Source organism: Ambystoma mexicanum, chromosome 6q (assembly GCF_040938575.1).
Source record: "Ambystoma mexicanum isolate Mex_15411 chromosome 6q, UKY_AmexF1_1, whole genome shotgun sequence".
NCBI classification, from domain to species: Eukaryota; Metazoa; Chordata; class Amphibia; order Caudata; family Ambystomatidae; genus Ambystoma; species Ambystoma mexicanum.
Window position 1 is genome coordinate 628,853,166 of NC_090937.1, and position 19,067 is coordinate 628,872,232.

Here is a 19,067-nt window from a genome sequence, read left to right on the forward strand (position 1 = left end):
GTAAGGGTACGACCCAGGCGGTAACTTACCGCCTGGCTCGTAATGAGCCCCAGAGTCTGTAGTATCAATAAATAGCGGGGTTTTGCCCCAGAACATCACACAAATTGGAGTTTGGGCTTGAATTGTGGGCAAAGTTTTCATTTTAAGGATCCCCAAATTTCACATTTCTGTCATCTGGTTACCAAGAGTTGTGTGAAACCCCCTATGACCGGCGGTGGCAGCATCATGGGCGTGACTTAACATCAGGCTTCGGAATGAGGTAGGAACCACCCACTGATCATGGCCAGCAAACCGTCTTGGATTCGGAACATTTTTGGACATTTCATCAACACTCTTAGGTCCTCTTTCCCAATGTAATCTGTGTCCGTCAGGGGAAAGTTCCAGAAGAAGCTGGCCTGTAAGCAATGTGTAGCTTCCTTTTAACCCCCAGTATCTCCCACATCTTTGTCATTACTTCACTGGTGAAGTGGCTACCCCTGTCTGACTCAATCCTTTGAGGTAGACCAAAAACGGGAAAAGATGTGGTTAATCATCAGGGCAGCTGCTGTTTCTGCCTTGCAGTTTGGGGATGGGAGACATTCCACCCACTTTGTAAGCAAGCATGTAACGGTCAACATGTACTAGTTTCCTCTAGACGAGCGAATCACAGGGCCTACAAAGTAGATTTGCAAATCTGACCATGGCAGTGTCATCCCCCTCTTTTGGAGAGGCGCACGGTGTGTGAGGGATGATGGCTGAAATTGTGCACACACAAGACACCCCTTCAAGTATTGGTCGTGGTCCTGCCCCATGTGTGGCCAGTATGCAACCTCTCTTAAGATTTCCAGTGTTGTGTGAAACCCCCTATGACCGGCGGTGGCAGCATCATGGGCGTGACTTAACATCAGGCTTCGGAATGAGGTAGGAACCACCCACTGATCATGGCCAGCTTGGGATTTCCTTACCAACAAACCGTCTCGGATTCGGAACATTTTTGGACATTTCATCAACACTCTTACGTCCTCTTTCCCAATGTAATCTGTGTCCGTCAGGGGAAAGTTCACAGTGTACTCAAGGTGTTGGTAAAACTTACCAATGATTGGATCCCCCTTCTGAGCTGTAATTAAATCAGTATCAGGGGTCTCCTTACTCCATTGGGCAGTTGAAAGATCATTGTGAGCATTTGTCTGGGACCTAGTGATAGCAGTGACCTGGATTTCCCCCAACAGGGACTCTATTTCGATTAGCTCCCCTTGGATGGCCCCGGTTTTGGCCAGCTGATCATCTAAGTCATTTCCAGTTTTGTCTGGTCCCTCTACTTTGGAATGACGCTTGATCTTTTTCCAGTAGATGGTCATCCCATTCGATGTGACCAGATCATCAATATTTTGGATTAACTTCCCATGTTTCAGGGGTTTGTTATTAGCGCATAACATGCCTCTGGTTTTCCAGTTGACCAGGTGCTCCACAAACCCGTTCCGTACTTAATCCGAATCTGTGATTATGACCAGTTCGTGGAGTTGATGCTGGACAGCAGTGAGGATGGCCTGATGCACTGCCATCAATTCTGCCACCTGACTACTTTGGGGACCAATTTTGTATCCAGCGGAGGGTTCTGGAAACTCCTTCACCAAGGCATTCCCTACGCCGGCCACCAGTTCTTTCTCCCCGTTGTTGTCAACATGGTACGAGCATCCATCCACATAGACAGTGGGCATTCCCTCACACTTGTCTTCTTCAAAGACTTTGTGTGGGGAATTAAGGTATGCCTCCATGTTGTCCTTGATTTTTAGACTTTCGTCCTCGAGACAGTTTTCTCTGGCACAATCATGCAAGTCAGCCAGACCATGCGCGAGGAGACTCTTCTTGTTTTGGCCATATCTGACCGTCACAGGAAAGCCTTGCATTGACAGAATCCAAAAAGTAATTCGGGAATTACTCACATTTCCGGCCCGGATTCTTTCACTTTGGAGATATTGCAGAGGCTGGTGTGGAGTCTCCACTATGATGTGCTCCCCCTGGATAAACGGGCGGTAATTCTTCAATGCCCACACCATTGCCAGGAGTGCCTTCTCACAATCGTTGAATTTTTCCTCCACAGAGGATAAAGTTTTGTTTGCATAGGAGATTACTTTATTGACCTTGTCATGCTTTTAGTATAATACTGCCGTCAAGCACGTATTAGAGAACCCTGTCTCCAGGAAGAACTCCTTGTTTCTGACTGGGTAAGCTAGGCAAGGCGCTAGTGAGAGGCTTCTTTTGAGTTGTCTTACTGCCTCGGATTGTTCTGGACCCCATTCCCACTTGACTCCCCCCCTTCAAGAGATGAATCAGGGGTCTAGTGATCTCTGCGTAGCCTTCAATGAACTTTCTGCTGTAATTAGTCAGTCCAAGGAGGCTCCTTAGTTCCCGCAGAGTTGTGGGGTCTTTCAGTTTCTGAAGTGCTTCCACTTTCTTTTCCTGGGGACAGAGACCCTGAGGAGTAATCTCATGCCCCAAGAAATTAACACGGGTTCTACACCATTGTGCTTTCTGAAAGGAAAGTTTTGCTCCGGCGGCCCTCAACTGTGTCAGAACATAACGGATCTCCGCTATGTGTTCCTCCACAGATGAACTTTTGATGAGGACATCAGCTACATAAGCCAGGTTACCCCTCGCACCCAGGTCGGGCATGGCCTTATGTAGGAAAATGTTGAATTCATTGCCGGAGTTGAGGTATCCGAAGGGAGTCTGGGTCCAGGTGTACTGCTGGCCCCCAAAGGTAAAAGCCAGTTTGTATTGGTCCTCCCTACTGACAGGCACGGTCCAGTATCCATTGGTCAGGTCTATTGCAGTGAATACTTGTGACCCTTGAATCTGGGCCAGCCCTTGGTCAATATAGGGCAGAGGCCATCAGGAAGTATGGACCCGTTTGTTGAGCTCCCTAAGGTCGGCGCAGAGTCTCCACTGGCCGTTTGGCTTCAATATTCCCAGCACCGGATTATTGAAAGTGCTGTGGACTGGACGGATTATTCCCCAGGACTCAAGGTTCTTAATTATTTCAGTAAGGGACTCCATGGATGCGAGAGGCAAGCAATATTGCTTCACAAACACTGGAGTCATTCCAGGGTCCGTGGGAATTGTTGTGGTGTGGATGTCGGTGCGACCACAGTCATATGAGTCTACCGCAAAGAGATCTTGGAAATCCAAGAAAACTTGTTTCAACTTTTGCCTCTGTTCCAGAGTCACACAGGGGTCAGCTAGGTTGACTCTCTCTTCCACCATCTGCCTGAAGCCTGGAAAGACTCCTGGTTTGGCTATCTCAGCGGCCTCCCCCAGCTGGGTGGAGAAGTCCCTGCTCAGAGTGCTGATTTGGACTGGAGGCTTCAGGTGGGAAAGGCAGCCCTCATGGACCTGGAAAATCACCTCATCCCTCCTGAAGTCACAAGTCACATCTTCCTTACCATAAGGGCAAGAAGTGTACACCAGGAAGTTACCCCCATGCCGGATAAAAATCCTGTCTGGTGTTGTGTCGTCATCACTGTCACTGTCAAAACAGTCCTTGCGGATTGGTCCTAACAGTTCATTTCCTAAATCAATGGAGAAATGTCGGATCTTCAACCGCCATTCCAATAATGGTGCCTGCGGCTAGAGTAATACTCTTTAAGTCGCTGTTATCCACCTCTATTGGAATGGTGTCATGTTCTATGTTGACTAATGGTGTTGGGTTTACCCCTAACCCTTGCTGTTGGAGAGAAGCATTTAGATGAATATAAGCATCAGGGTTTTTCAATTTTTGTCCTCTTTTAACTTTCACTACCAGGGAGATTTGTCGAGTCCTTTCTGGGATGGTGACTTCCTCTTTGATCTGAATTTCAACTGCATAAGGTAGCAATGGAGCTGACCTAAATGCTTTTTCTGAATCATCAAAGCCCATGGGATTATCCGCTAATCGGGACCAAGCTTTGAAGTTTATTAGGTCCAAACTAATGGCAAAGCGATTGAGAATGTCACTGCCTAAGTAAAAGGCGGCAGTGACGTCTCGCACGACCCAACAATTATGGACTATGCTCTTGTTGCCAATGGAGATTTTGAGCATACACCTGCTTGGCAGGAAAAGTTTGGAATTAGGTGCTTCCAGGTCCATTTCCCATGTGTCTATCAGTTTGAATGTGGGAATGGCTGGATCTTTTGGGAGTTGGCGGAACATGGCTTCGCTGATGAAGCTCTTACCGTTGTTCACACACACTCGAGCGAGAACAGAGTCCTTCCCATCGTTTAACTGAACAGGGATGAACAACTGCTCTCCAATTTGCTGAATATCAGCCAGGCTCTGAGCTGATTTCACATCTTTCTGGACTATAGGAGTGGGAGTTTATGATTGTGGATTAGTAAAGAATTTCAGGGTGTTTCCTTCCAGTGTGGAATACCACCTTAAACTGGAAGGAAGGTTGATTTTCAGAAATAGAGAGGACCCCCATCACCAGTCTGTTGTCCTACTGCTATTACTGTCACGTCTGGAATTTGGCTATTCTGGAAGTGAAATTCTACTTGGTCAGATTTTTTTTCAACCATGTGGCAGGTGTTGTTTAAACTAACATGGTTGGCACTCTGTTTTAATTTTATTGGTCGGCTAGTCTGGGTCCAGAGGACCTTGTTTACACAATCTATTAGGGGTGACAACCTTCTCAGGAGGTCATTCCCTAGTAAACAAGGGGTGCCCTCTGGAGTCACTACTATGACTGGGTGTTTCACCTTGTGTCGCCCAATTTTAATGTCCAAGTCTGCAGTCCCCTCAATGGGAATTTCCTTCCCGTCAAAGTTCTGCAATTGTCCAGGAAGAGAGGTGAGAGGAATTCGGTAATTCTCCCCCCTTCCTGCATTTAGTTCCTCAAAGGCCCTTTTGGACAGAAGGGTAGCTTGGGATCCAGTGTCCACCAGTGCCAAAATTGTACCCTGCCCCTGTACTTGTACCGGGGCATAGTATCTTCCCTCCTTCTCCTCAAGGGGGCACAGATAATGCATATTTTTGGACAACTGGCGGGCTAACTTTCTGGTTTTGGACATTTCTAGCAAAGCGATGTGGGCAGAATTCTGTGGAGAGCCTTGGGAATCTGAAAGAAAAAGTTGGCAACTGGAGATCAGAGCCATTGTGGGTTCCCCTTGGTTCCGGTTCTGGGCGGCCCTGCCCTTTTTGGAGGCAGTCATCAGGAAGGGTTTGACCCTTGGGACTTTGGTATTGTCGGTTCTGGGATGAGATGATGGGCGGCGGTAGCTCAGTCTCCACATCTCCCCAGTCTGGATTGGAATCCCTTGGGACCCATTTTTCCTTGGGAGGAGTTCCCCCATCTCTGAAGGAGAAGATCCTTTTCCCAGGATCTTCTGAGAATCCCTCTCAATCAAATTGGAAAACCTGTACCTCCTCCACAAAGTGGGTCTGTTTGGGTCCTTTGTTTCTCCTACCCCCCTCTGCTCCTTGGGAGGCAGGCTTTCAGCGGTAGGAGATTTTGTTTCCGGTTCCTGGTTTTCCATGGGCTGTTTACAAGTTGGGAAGGAAGCTTCCTCCAAGGCTTTACACCCCCCTTTCCCTTTGTGCCTCCTCCCTGGGAAGCGGTGGGTTATCGGGGTGCTGCCCCCGTCATTGTTCTGGAGCACCAGGTACAGAGTTTAGGGCATTCTGCGGTGGCATGCTCATCTGAGGGTTCTGTTGAGCCCTAAGTATGTGACCCAGATCCCGTGCCATATTTTGGACCTGGCGCTCAAGTTGTGAAACCCGCTCAGGCTGATACGGGGCTCTATTTTCTCCCCTGGGCTGATCCCGGGAAGGGTAGATATCCCTTCTCTGGTAGTACCCCTGGTTGGGAAGATTTTGGTACCCCTCCACCCTTGGCCTCCCCTCTCCCGGATTAGGTTGTCTGGGCTCAGGGAATTGGGGAAAGAAGGATGGATGATTTTGGGGCTGGAAATTGGGCGGATACCTGGGGAAAAAGTTCTGCCCAGGATTTGGAGAATTTCTGCCCTCCTGGGGGAAGTTAGGAGGGAAGTTCCCCGGGTCAGGTGCTTGGCTGGATCCCCCCCCCTTGGGCTGGAGGAGTCCACACATAACCCAGGATTGGTCGGTTTCCCTTGTAGCGGGGACTTACATAGTCAGGGGGGCAGGGTACCCCATTTGTGGGACTACCTCCTCGATTCCATGTCTTTGAGTGGCCCGAGGGCCTTCTGGGCTGTGAATTATTTGGTGCTGGCAGGTTTTTAGGCCCCCCCATCTCAAAATCTAAAACGGGGGCAACCTTTACCTCTGCCACCTTGGCAGCGGCAGGGGTGCTGTTGGTTTTGGGGTTTTTCGGCGCGTTATTTTTATTTTCGATGGGCTTCTTCACCTCATAGATCCGGGTAGCCTGTTCAATGACCCAGTCTAAAGATCTTTCCTCATGAAAGTCTCTCACGAGCTGGGTCATTATGTATTTGGGTAAGGCATGGAAAAACGTATTGATAAATTCTCTGCTATCCGTGCGCACCCTTCTGGTGGTCTGCGCAAAAGCACGCTTTAATTCTTGCACAAACTCTTGTGGGGCCAGATCCTCCCCACATTGCAAATTGTAGGCTGCCTTGCGAGCCTCTTGAGGATTTCTGTGAACAGAAAAATGTTTCAAGATGGCCGCCTTATAGGTGGACCATCTTAAATGATTTTGGTCCTCCAGCCCCGCAAAGAAACTGGAGTATTCTGGGGAGAATGTCCATTTGACGTACTGGATGCAGCTACTGCTGTCCTTCAAATGGAAAGTCTCCATCATTTGCTCATAGAGCTCCAAGTGTTCCCAAACAGAATACTTGGCGTTCTTATGATAAGGAGTGATGACACTCCTGATTGCCTTGATCTGCATTAAGGGGTCCTTAAGCAAGGCCCTTTTTGCCTTATTGGCCTTTTTGGTTCGGGTAACTCTGGTCCATTCATCCTCCGACTCAGAAGCACTGCTCCCAGAGGTGCCCGTCTGATCTTCGAGGTTTTCACGGATTCTGCGAGCCTGGGAATGGCTGGCAGAATGTGGGGACCTCGTCTCCTGTGTCCTGTAATGCTCAGAGGAGTCTTCAGATCCCTCCTTGCTGCCAGGATTTGATGGGTACCCCCCACTGACCTAACTGGGCAGAGGGTTTCAGGATGCCCTTAATGGGCCTACTCTCCTGGAGCTCCCCACTAAATTGCACTGTGCTTGAGTGCCCATACCCGGATGCCCGCCCCTCCATTCCTGGGTGGTACTGGCCTATGAGCCCCATACTTTTAGCTATATAGTAATGTGCCATCCCTGTGGCCCCGTGCTCATGTGCGCCAGGGAACATGGGGGTGGCAGAGTCCAGGGACTGGTAGAGGTGAAGGCCTCTGGCACTAGGGCTCCTGAGGTTATGCTCAGGAGTTTCTCTTTCCCAGCGAACCTCATCTCTATCCGCCCCTGTTCCCTGTTGCAATGCAAGAGTCTGCGCTTTCAGTTCCTCAGTTAAGGCCTTACTAGACTCTATCAGTCTCTCCTGCATGGCTACCTGTTGCTGGAGCCTATCATTGTGCTGACAGAGAGCCTCATTTTCTCTCTGTGCCTCCTGATTGATCCTGGAGTACTGGGCAAGTTTCTGCTGCAGGAGGGTTACCTCCTGAGCTGTGTCCCTATTGGCCTGCTCCTTTCTTGCCAGAGCATCCTCCACCCTCCTGGTGTGCTCTAACAAGTTCTGGTGTTCTTTTTGGAGGTCGCCCAGTCCCTGGAGAGCCAGGTGATTTTCTTCCATTTTCCTTTTTAAGTGGCAAACTTCCTGGCCTAAGGTTTCACTTTCCTGACTAAGAACCTGCATCTGTGCCACCAGGTCGTCCATTTGCCTTTGGAAGGCACCAGCTTTCTGGCGCTACTGATGAAACTCTGCCTGGGTATCCAGGTCTTTCAGAATCAATGTATTGCTTTCCTCTTTCTCTCTGTCTAATCGAATTTGCAGGGTGGCTACCTGCTCTGTGCATGCCCTGTTGAAGTCCAGTCGTTGCTCCAGCATTTTCTGGCTCTGCAGAAGGGAGTCCAAACCTTCTTGATACTCCTTCTGCAAGGCCAGAAATCTGGTATCCTGGTCAGCCTTCTCCTGTTGCAGTCTATCCAGGTCCTCTTTTATTTTAATGATATACTGCCTACTATCATTTTCTGACTCCTGGCTCCTCTGCAGCCTCCGCTAAGAAGAGACCAGGTCAGATTGGGCCTTCTCTAACGCCATCTGTTGCCTATTTGCCAGATCATGGCCTTCAGCACATTTATTCTGTATGACTCCCATACACAGGTACAAGTATGGCGCTATCCTGGCAATCTTGTTATGTTCCTCTTTGGCTTTAGGGGCCATATATAGTTCACTCAGGGCCACATGTAGGGGACCCTGATCTCTCCATCTATCTGACCCTCTTTTAGTGACCTGTTGCGCGATTGCCTGCAACCAGACCGTTTGGTCCTGATGAGTCCACTCACCTCTCACAAATAGCTTATGTAAGAGGTGCTCCCTCGCTATTTTCATGTCTACCAAGGTCGTCATTCTAGAAATTGATTTCCGTCCTGACTTACAGAAGTTTGTATTTTATTTTTGCAAAACAGACCGTTTCCTTAGAGCGTTCCTTTGAGGAGTGCTTTACAGCATAACACAGCGTGGTGATCTGACCGGATATGTGTATCTGGTCAGCTGGCACACTGTATTAATCTGCACAAATGGTAAATCTAACCCAGAATATCCCGACTCGAGCCCCCACTTTGTAAGAGGATTCAATTCAACACTACGGCTAAGTCAATGCCTAGTCTGGCATACTGAATGGAAACCCTTATTGATATATCTTTATGTCCAGTTCATGAGTTCTGGATGACTACCCCTATATAACACCCCTCTCTTAGAATCCCCCTGACCCCACTGAGCCAAGAAGTAGTTCTGTTTTGTAAGTTTAAAAGGTTTATTTGGGAAATAAAATGAAATATAGATACCACGCTTTTATAATAAATTAATAATCGATATCGCCCTTATAAATATAATGTTAATCAACAATGTGTAATCTGACACTAGCACACTTCTTTATAATCAATGAGGAGTTGGTGTAGGATGGATAAGGCAGCAAAAAAACTTTTATGGTTTCAAATGGATGCAATGTTGAATGAAAATGCAGTACAGAAACTAACTAATATGGTTTCACAAGATATCATATATTTACTTTTCCCCTGGTGGCAATTCACCCCCCCCCTATATGCAATGCAAGGAGATGTAAGTAACACACACAGTTCTCAGGAATGCAATCAAATACAATACGAAATTCAATTCCCACCCCAGCAAGCTTAGAGAAAACAGGTACGAGTTTTAAAACACAGGCCCAAGTGCTTTGAATGTGGTGGCAATGAAGTAAGAAATATGCTGAAAATGCTTTTAATTCCCTATAGGAGGTTCAGGGTGAGTGAGAGATACTTGGGATGAGCTCAGGCTCACTTTAGCAATAATTCAGGGATGGTTATTAAGAGCAAACACATTTTTAGCAAAGGAAAGCAAAAAGCTGCTATCTTTTTACAGGTAAAGAAACCAGGCCAAATCGCAAATCGATTAAGGAGTTCCTAGGACAAACGGTTCCAGAGATATGAACGATTTTGTAAAGGTCATTTTTCGGATTTAAAGTAACTCAAATTGACAGGTGACAGCTTTGAAAAGGACAGGTGACACGATTTCTAGGAGACAGTTCTAATCAGATTAAAATAGTTGGATTAAATTATTTTAACTAAGAGCTTATTTCTGTCACAATCTGATCTAAGTACTCACTCCTAGCTTTGAAAGTTCTGGACCTCGCCACGGATCGGGTCAGGATTGGCTGCGGTTCCCTCGCCACGGACGGTCTCTGCGTGCAGTGCCTGGGTCAGCTCTGCTCTGCTGGGTCTGTCAGGCACCGGTTCTGCTCACAGCGTCTGGGTCAGCTCCCCGGATACAGTGGCCTGTGGTTCTCTGGATCTCTGGACTGCTTTCTGGGTGTCTCTGCTTTCTCTGGTTACAGCACTGCTTCTGGATCTTTCTGGCGCAGGGTTTCAGGCCAGAATCAACAGCTCAGCCCGGCTGTGAATAGTCTGCAAATGATTTTGAGGCCTGCTGAAGAGAACTCAGCTTGTGGGTCAGGCCTGTTCTTTACAAATTCTGAAGTAAAGTCTTAGTCTCTGAAGATTGATGGATTGAAGTCTGAAGTCTCCCGGTAGAGCGTCCCGCGGAAAGTGAAAAAGGGATCTCCACTTGTCCTGCACTCTCTGCTTTTATGAGTTTAGAAAGTGGGTGTGTGCGCAGCATCACTAAGCCTGCCCCTCTCTCAATTTATCATTGGCCAATCTTTCCTTTCTCCCTTGATTGGGGGAACTGAGTTGTGAGTCAGAGTGATGAGGTAGATTTTATGACCAGGGGGCCCTCCCCTGTCATCTTTCCACGCAAATCTATATTTGATCCAAATACATATTTTCCCAAATACACAGTTGTTTTTACATCACCTACACACATCATATATCACTTGAGGTAGGCACTGTTCCGACTCTGGTGTTTCTAGGAGCTTGGGTAAAGAAATGGCAACTTATTTTCGATTTTAGTGGGTTATACAACATTGGTTTTTCATTAAAAATTATACACATATACACGGCCTGTCCATACATACTCCAGTAAATTTCCATGTCTCTAGCTTAAACACAGACTCTGTAGTATCAATAAATAGCAGGGTTTTGCCCCAGAACATCACACAAATTGGAGTTTGGGCTTGAATTGTGGGCAAAGTTTTCATTTTAAGGATCCCCAAATTTCACATTTCTGTCATCTGGTTAGCAAGAGTTATCAGTATTTCTGTAAAATATATATTTGCTTTCAATTCAAAGTACTGCAGTGTTTGAGTCCGCCCCCAAAGTTTGGGGATGACAGTGATCACATGTTTCTCCTGGCTGGCAGATCTTTGTTGACAGGAAACAGTCAAAATCACCATATCCTATTCAAGGGAAAAGGTCTTTTGTGTGGGCTCCAGCAAGCTGAGGTCAACAGACCAGGGGGCCACTTTGCATTTGGTTAGCATGACCATGTGATATCCTGGGCTTTCTGAGGTGAGAAGGTTTCCCAGCCTTTTGGCCTGTTAATCAAATCAGATTGTCTCTGGGAACAGCAGGTGGTTATATTTCTAATTAACCCACAGTCTTTTGAAGTCCCAATTGTCACAGAAGGCTGATTAGCTTCTGAAGTAGCAGTTCTCCTGTCAGAGTTTAAACCGCTAGCGCCACCTTGAGTCCAAAGCGCGTACTGCATGCATTTTTTTTTTTGGATCAGTCTTGAATTAATGCAGTTCAAACAAGAGATTTTACATGGAAGTATATTATCCAGGTTCAGCACATGGCACTGGTGTGGTTCTGCAGTAAAATAATTTTGTGCCCATAATTTAACAATATTTGACCTGAAGAGAATGAATTCCCAATAGTTATGGGTTGCTTTTGGCAATCAGCATTGCCCCTTTTGCAATGGTTTCAGGCTACTGTGTGTAGCCCAATGGTGGTTTTAGGCAGTGCCCTTCTGTGCCCACAACATAGGCAAAAATGGGTGGCAGCCTATTCTTCATGCATTTCCCTGTGCATTTTCTGGGGAGTTCTGGCCATCATGATGTTTTCCATGCCAGTACTGCACAGTTTTATGGTAGGACTTGTATGCATGGGTAAAAACATCCCACAGCACACAGTTCAATTCTTTGATGTTCGACATTTCTATGTGCAGAGCACTTGTATGTCCCTAACACCCTTTGTTGGCCATTCCTGCATCAAGTATGTCTGTGTTGTATGCAGCATGACTGGGATAATGGATTGGATTCCTGTATCAGCCCAATGTTTCTGCTAAATGACCATGCACTTGGCATTCAATGCATATCCATGAGCCTATAGATGAGGGGTGCGATGGGGGTTGTTACTGCTACTCCCTTCACATTGTAGCATTTCACTATTTCACAGTTGATAATTCTGAAGTGCATTGGAGGGATGTTTCCTTTTTCTCATCTCGCTTGTGTGTTCGTAGGCATGGATGCTGCAAAATAATGGCCAACCCCACCCCTCCATTCCCCCTCTTCCACCTACTCGCCTGGCTCTGTGTTGCAAGCAGTCTCTTCATTTGATTATGTACATGGTGTGCTGTAGGCATTTTCCACTGGCCATGTGTAGGGGATTATGAGGTACAGCTGTGTTTATCAGTCACCTATGGCAAGCAGTATGGTCAGCAATATGCCGGTGATTGTTTACATGGTAATAAGGATGATCTCCCACTCATTTCACAATTACATTCACATAATGTTGTGCATGCTGGGCTTATTGCATTGGGTGTGTCAGGTGCGGCAGAGTGACTTGTGTTACCTTAGTGGTTACAGCACATGGGCCCTCAAATATTCACAGTCGAATGGCAGGCGTAATCACATGTGATTTGTGTACGAGGCTCTGTGGAGCATCCTTCTTTCCTGTGGTGTCTAGAGCTGGGCAATACTTCCGATCTTGAATTGAAAAGGGTGAAATTCCCACTGGAGTCCGCTTCTGCCAGTTCTGCGAAATCAGCATTAAGGTTCTGCTGCCACTGAAATTTCACCACCAAGGAAGTATCACCCATTTCGCAGAGAGCACCGGAAATGCACGAAACAGCAAAATGGCTCTGTTTTTGTTCTTGCGCCGTGTTATGTGAAAGCATGGGGCCTCATTACAACCCAGGCGGTAAGTTCCCTACTTTACCACCATGGTGTAAACTCTGTTTACACCATGGCGGATGGTGGATTTACCGCCCCATTCCAAGGTGAGTGGGGCGGTAAATCCCCATTCCCCATTTACCCTTCCCCATTCCCATTTTTGCCCCATAGGGATATCCTGAAACCCTGTCCAGATTCCAGCCATCAAGGCTTGGAGTTGGTCAACCCTGTGGGACGGCTGCATGTCTTTACAGTGCCCTTTGATATGCCTTCCAGAGAGCATCATGGGGCATGTGATTCTGGGGTCACCTGCGCGTGCATGTTGTCTCAGCTGGGATGTTGTCGGTTGTGGGGCCACTTTTCCACTGCACAACCATAACTGGTGTGCTATACTTATGTGGTGTAGTGAGCTCAGGTGTGCACATTAGATGTTCCATGTCATGCAGTCTGAATCTCCCCATTTTTAGATGGGAATTGGGGTACATGCACACGGGCATCCTCAGAGCAATGTCTTAGGGGTATATTTGTATTTGTGTCTGGTCTCCCTATTTCTGGTCTCAGAATGAGATTATCGTAAACATTTGCAATAGATGTGGATCATCTTTTGATATCAGACTCTCACACATTTCCCCCAAGAGGCATTACATGAATATATTGCATGCATACAGTTGACTGACCCTCAGCACCAGTCTCTACTCCTTCAATTCCCTCAAGGACTCTGACATTAATGATAGCCAGTGCCTGAGCAAGGAATGCACGGGGTCCTGGGGTCAAGGGATTATGGGGCTCCTGGGTCAGGGTGTGTCAAGGGGAACTGGGGTAAAGGGAATGTCAGAGGGTACTCGAGTCAAGGAATGTTAGGGGGTGATGGGGCAGGGAATGTATGGGTGTCCTTGGACAAGGGCTGTCAGGGGATCCTGGTGACAAGGATTTCAGGGTGTCCTGCGGGCAGGATGTCAGAGTTTCCTGGTTTCAAGGAGTGTTAGGGGGTCCTGGGCGAAGGAGGAGTCAAGGGTCTTGAGGGCAGGGAATGCCAGGGGGTGCTGGTGGCAGGGAATGGCAGGGAGCCCAGAGGTTAAGGGGCGTGAGGGGTGTTCCGAGGTGAAGCGGTGTTAGGGGCATGGGGTGCAGGGATTCTCAAAGGGTCAAGGAGTCAAGATATATCAGGGGGACCTAGAGTGAGGGGGTGTAAGAGGGTCCTGGAGCAGGGAGTGTCAGAGTGTCCAGGGGCAGGGAGTGTTAGGTGCACCTGAAGTCAATGGGGGCATGAGATGTCAGGTGGCCCTGATATCAAGTCAAGTCGGGTGGTCCTGGGGGCATAGAATGTCACAGGGTCCCTGTGGCAAGGAATCTCAGGGGGTCCTGTGGTCAAGGGATTTCAGTAGGCCCTGGGGGACGGGGGTGTCAAGTTGTCCTCAGGGCAGGTGATGTCATGATCTCCTGGAGTCAAGGGATGCCAAGGGTTCTGGGGGAAGAGGTTGTCAGAGGGTCCTGTGGGAATGGAAGGTCCCTGGGCAGGGTATGTCCGGGGGTCGTGGGCATGAGGTGGTCCAGAGGACAAGGCTTGGCAGGGGGTCCTGGGGTCAAGGGATTTTAGTTGTTGCTGAAGTCAAACGATGTCAGGTGGTCCTAGGGTCAAGTGATGTCAGGAGGACTTGGGTGCACCGGGATCAATGGTTGCCTGGGTGTCCGAGAGGCAAAGTGTATCAGAGGGCCCTGGGTGCAGGGGGAACAAGGGGTCAATGGGTAGTTGTTTTTTGGGGTCCCAGGGTTGTTTGTGCTTGCCTTTGCTTAATGTTGTGCGAACACGGAGGGAGAGAGCTGTTGAGGGTCTGAGGGTCCTTGGATGGGTGGATCAGCTCCTCCTGGTTGTAAGACAGTTATGCGTGCTGCGTCCTTATGATCTGGATAAGGGTCTGTTTACACAGATAGATCCAGAAATGGGTATGACGAGGCGCAGACCAATGGCAGAGCGTAAAGGCAGAGTGTATACGTTCCACAGTTGCACCTTACGCAGGCTTTCAAGGTGGCCCTGCCCGTCTGCTTTGGAAACCAATTTATGGCATGAAAAGATGAAAATTGGACACATGCGCCTTGGATTTATGCTGGATTTAACGTAAAATGCAACTGTGGTGTAAATTATGCCACAACACAAATGTGCTCCATAGAGTGAGACAGAGAGATAGACAAAAAGAGTGTTACGAGAGGGAGGGAAAGAGAGAGAGAGAGAGAAAGAGAGAGAGAAAGAGAGAGAGAGAGAGAGAAAGAGAGAGAGAGAGAGAGAGAGAAAGGAGAGAGATGGAGAGCATGTGCTAGATTACCATATGATCCACCAGGGTACGGAAAGAGTTGGTAGTATTGTTACACCGTTGTCTGCTGCTTCTGTTTCTTCAGCAGTTTGTATTTGTTATGGACCCGTTTTGAAAGTACTATCATAAATATTTTCTTTATTTCTTCAGAACTGTTTCTTGGAGGCCTTGCCCAGATCGGGTGGCATTATTTCTGTAACCTCTTTTTTCAAGTGATATGCCCATTTTTGATGTTATTTGTAACATCTTCGGCCAGTGGTGTCTTAATTCCTTGCAGCAGGTTTCGTTTTTCTCACCAGAATCACAGCAGATGGTATGTTCATGTTGGCCTGTTCTATGGGGGTTCTTTTATGTTTTAGAATATGACGGGAAACACCTGTGCAAGGCTGGTGGTAACTATGCTGCTCCTTCCATAATGAGGACCACCATGTTTTGACATGGTTTCCATGGATATATTAGGCGTAGTGATGCCCAAAACCACAACCGATGATGGGGTTAGACATTTTCAGTAAAGCAATGAAATATTCTACCATGCTGCTGTGACAATGAAGTGGGGAATGCCACTGGGAAACGTCGAAGATTCTGTTTACTCCAATGAGGGCTATGTCCTGCATGCGTGACGCATATCTTTTTCCTATGCAAAATGAGAGGGTTTTTCATGGAGCGGTCGAAGTGTTGTTACGTTTCTGGCATCCATTAAAATGAGGCAAATTAGAAAATTAAAAACATGTGGTCTAAAATATTATTTTAAAAGGGAGATAGTATTTTACAGCATTGTTATAAGCATCAGCATTTTGAAAAAGAAAATATGATAAACTGTGGTACCATTTTTGTTACCTTCCAATATTGCAGAAAGTAGTTGTGCCACAAGTATTTTCATACATTACTTTTACCGTTATACAAATGCGATACTATACAAAGAGGAACTGTTTTTTTTTAAACAGTAGCACAGTAATACTGCAGTAAATAGTAATTGCGTACAGGAAAATAACACATGCGGTTACTGTGGAACTGTCCATGAAGACGACTAGCAGCACGATTACTGCTAGTGAAGTTTCTCGGAAGAATGTCTTTTTGACTTGGGTGGTTCAAACACAGTTTGAGTTGAAAGGGTATGTTGTGTTATGTAGTCCAGTCACACAGTAAATGCGTGCCAGGGTCCTATAGAGCATGCAAAATGAAATTCACTTTAGAAAATTGACTGATGTGACTTACGTCACTTTTCAATCCACTCATTCGCATGCAGAGACAACAATGACAACATCTCCATTCAAGGCAACACGTGACCGACAGAGGCTGAGATAAAGATTGACTTTGGATTTGGAAGTGGTTCAGACCGCAGCCACATCCAAAGGGTATATTAGTATAACAATGGCAGAAGGTATTCAAGCCGTTTCTACTTGCAAAGTGCTTGCGCCTTTACTGAAAAAAGCAGAAACACCAGTACAACTATTCTTAATTACCAAATCAGTTAATATAAATGCTAAGGCCCATGAGCGACTATGTACACATAGGGTTTAATTTCAAGCCTCATTTGTGAATGGCGATCATTAGCATTGCGGTAGATGTACCAACTTAGCGAGCTTTCGAGTTGCTTTTTTGTTTGTGTTTTTTTTTTCTTTTTCTCTTATTTTTGGAGTCCATTGGTTGCTTGGAGTACTGTGAAAGGGTTGAAATGAACCGTGACTCGTCCTTAGTTGTCTTGGACTCAGACTGAGAACTGGGAGTTAAAAGGAGAAAAGAAGTGGCAAGCATTCTCACTAACCTTTGTGCATCCGAATTTGCTTCTAAGGCTTTAGAAAGGGATTCTATTACCGCAAAAGAACAAAAAGAAAGAAAGAAAGACACACATTGCAGAATTGTCAGGGGAGCCTTTGCAAGCAACATATTGATCAGTAGATGTGTCTCCTTTTTGGAGACATGATTTTAAACCACGGTAAACAGCAGCAATCCAGCAGGGTCATTGCCCAACCCATACCTCCAACATCTACAGATAAATAACTTAAGAGAGACTTTTTCAAAAACGTAATTTTCCGTCATCAATGAGATTGTACTTGGCATTATGTTTAGAGCCTTTAAAATAGCCTTCATCAAACTATTCTCGCCAACCCCATTCCTGACACCAATGGTCCTGCAAACAACTGACGATTCACCACCACATAGAGAACAGGCCGAATAAATGCACCAAAACCGAAGAATCATGCATGCTCCTCTAGGATCTTGCTGGCAGCCACGTAAATGCTATTTAGAAACCGTTTGAATGAGCTAAACATGATTTCTCCAACTGCTGGAAGAAGTCCTATTCTGGGAGTATATTTTAGTTCAACTTGTTTTTCCACAGGTTTTATTGTAGGCTTCTTTAAGTATTTGGTAAGCATTTCCAACCCTATCTTGTGGTCCAATTGCCATTTCTCCTACAGCTGGCCTAGTGCATATTCTGGGAGTCCATTTTTGGAGCAAATATGTTTTAAGTTTTTACAGTTTTCAATTTAAACTCACTGGTGTACTGGAAGGGTTTTGAATCAGCTACCCTAAGATGACACATTTCTATTTCTTGTATGCCTTTTTTGGAGCAAATTCACTTTACTTTAGTCCTGTCTTCTGCACTTTGGACCTACCGTCCAGCGGTAACCCTGGCAGTGTTTCCAGTGGGTTGCCGCCGGACTCATTACATTTTACCGGCACCTAGCTTCCCGGTGCCAACGGGACATTACAAGTCCTGGCAGACCGGGAAGCTTGGACCAGTACATGTTAGTCCCCATTCCGGTGGAGTCCCACATTCCCATAGGACCCATAGGACCCCACAGGAATGGTAACATGGGAGCACCGGCACTGTGTTCAACTCCCGTGACAAATATGCCTCCCAATGCGCCCGGCATGGTCAGAACTGTCGGGCGCAGCGGCTCTGACAGACTAACTTGTAATTTGCCGGTCCGGAAACAAGGAAGCTGGCAAGTTTACCGGCACCCTTGTTTCCGGACCAGCAAGGCCGTAATGAGGGCCATAGCCTTATTTGGTGACAGCCATGTAGCACCTCCCTCACTCTGTACAGGGACCCAAACTGTGAAGTGGCTGCACTCTTGCTTAATATATTCACATATATTATCTGATTGGCATACTGTTACCTCCCACTGCATCCATCCTTCAATATGTGACAAAGCAAGTGTGCCACACAGAGAGCCATGTCCCGCTCACTTGGTTTCTCTTCTCAATGTCCACCTTATTCATCTTGCACACAGTCCATTCTGGACTCCGCCACCCCTGACTCTCGGCTGGAAAATCCCAGATTTCTCTTTCTCAGTTCTGTCAGGTAACTTCAAGCCTAACTGCAAACAACCATTAATGCTTAAAGAACACGTATGTACCAAGCCCCTCACACAAGCACACAGTGACTAATTTCAGTACGTTCATGTATGTATTAGAAATTGCCCACACTGGTGTACAATAGTTTGCAGGAACATCAAGCGTATCCTTTTATAAACAGCTCTTTGTTTTGATCAATCTACATTGTCTCTACAAGCATGCATACTATCAAAAACCCAACCCTCATTCACTTTTTTACAAGTGCAATTATTGTATGTGCATCTAAACGTTCTCCCAATATGTGTTTCCCCATTCCTTTTGTGCCTTTTTCTATTTTTCACAGACCAAGGTATGGATACGTCTGAGAGGAGAAAATATGTCACTCTACAGACAAGCCTCAGCATTGCTTGGCCACAACTGTGAAGAATGGCTCATTATAAAAAATGCATAAGATAACATAACATCCATCACCACAAACAAACATAAAGTATACATCCACAACTTCGGGTACATGTGCAAAGCATGCAACACGGATTCAGACCAACAAGAGAAACAATATTTTAGACTGTCCTTAAAATGGATTGAAATACAATGACATATAACACTGACTCTAACACACTCTCCCCAGAAAAACTGATCCAACTCTTCTGAGCATTTCCACCTCAGTCAGCCATGAAATAATGCTGAAAAAAATATATGTATGCCTCCTAACCAGATACAAACAAAATAAATGTCCCTGCACGCTCAACTGTGGAGCCCCCCCAAGGGTTCATTCCCCTTCCCAT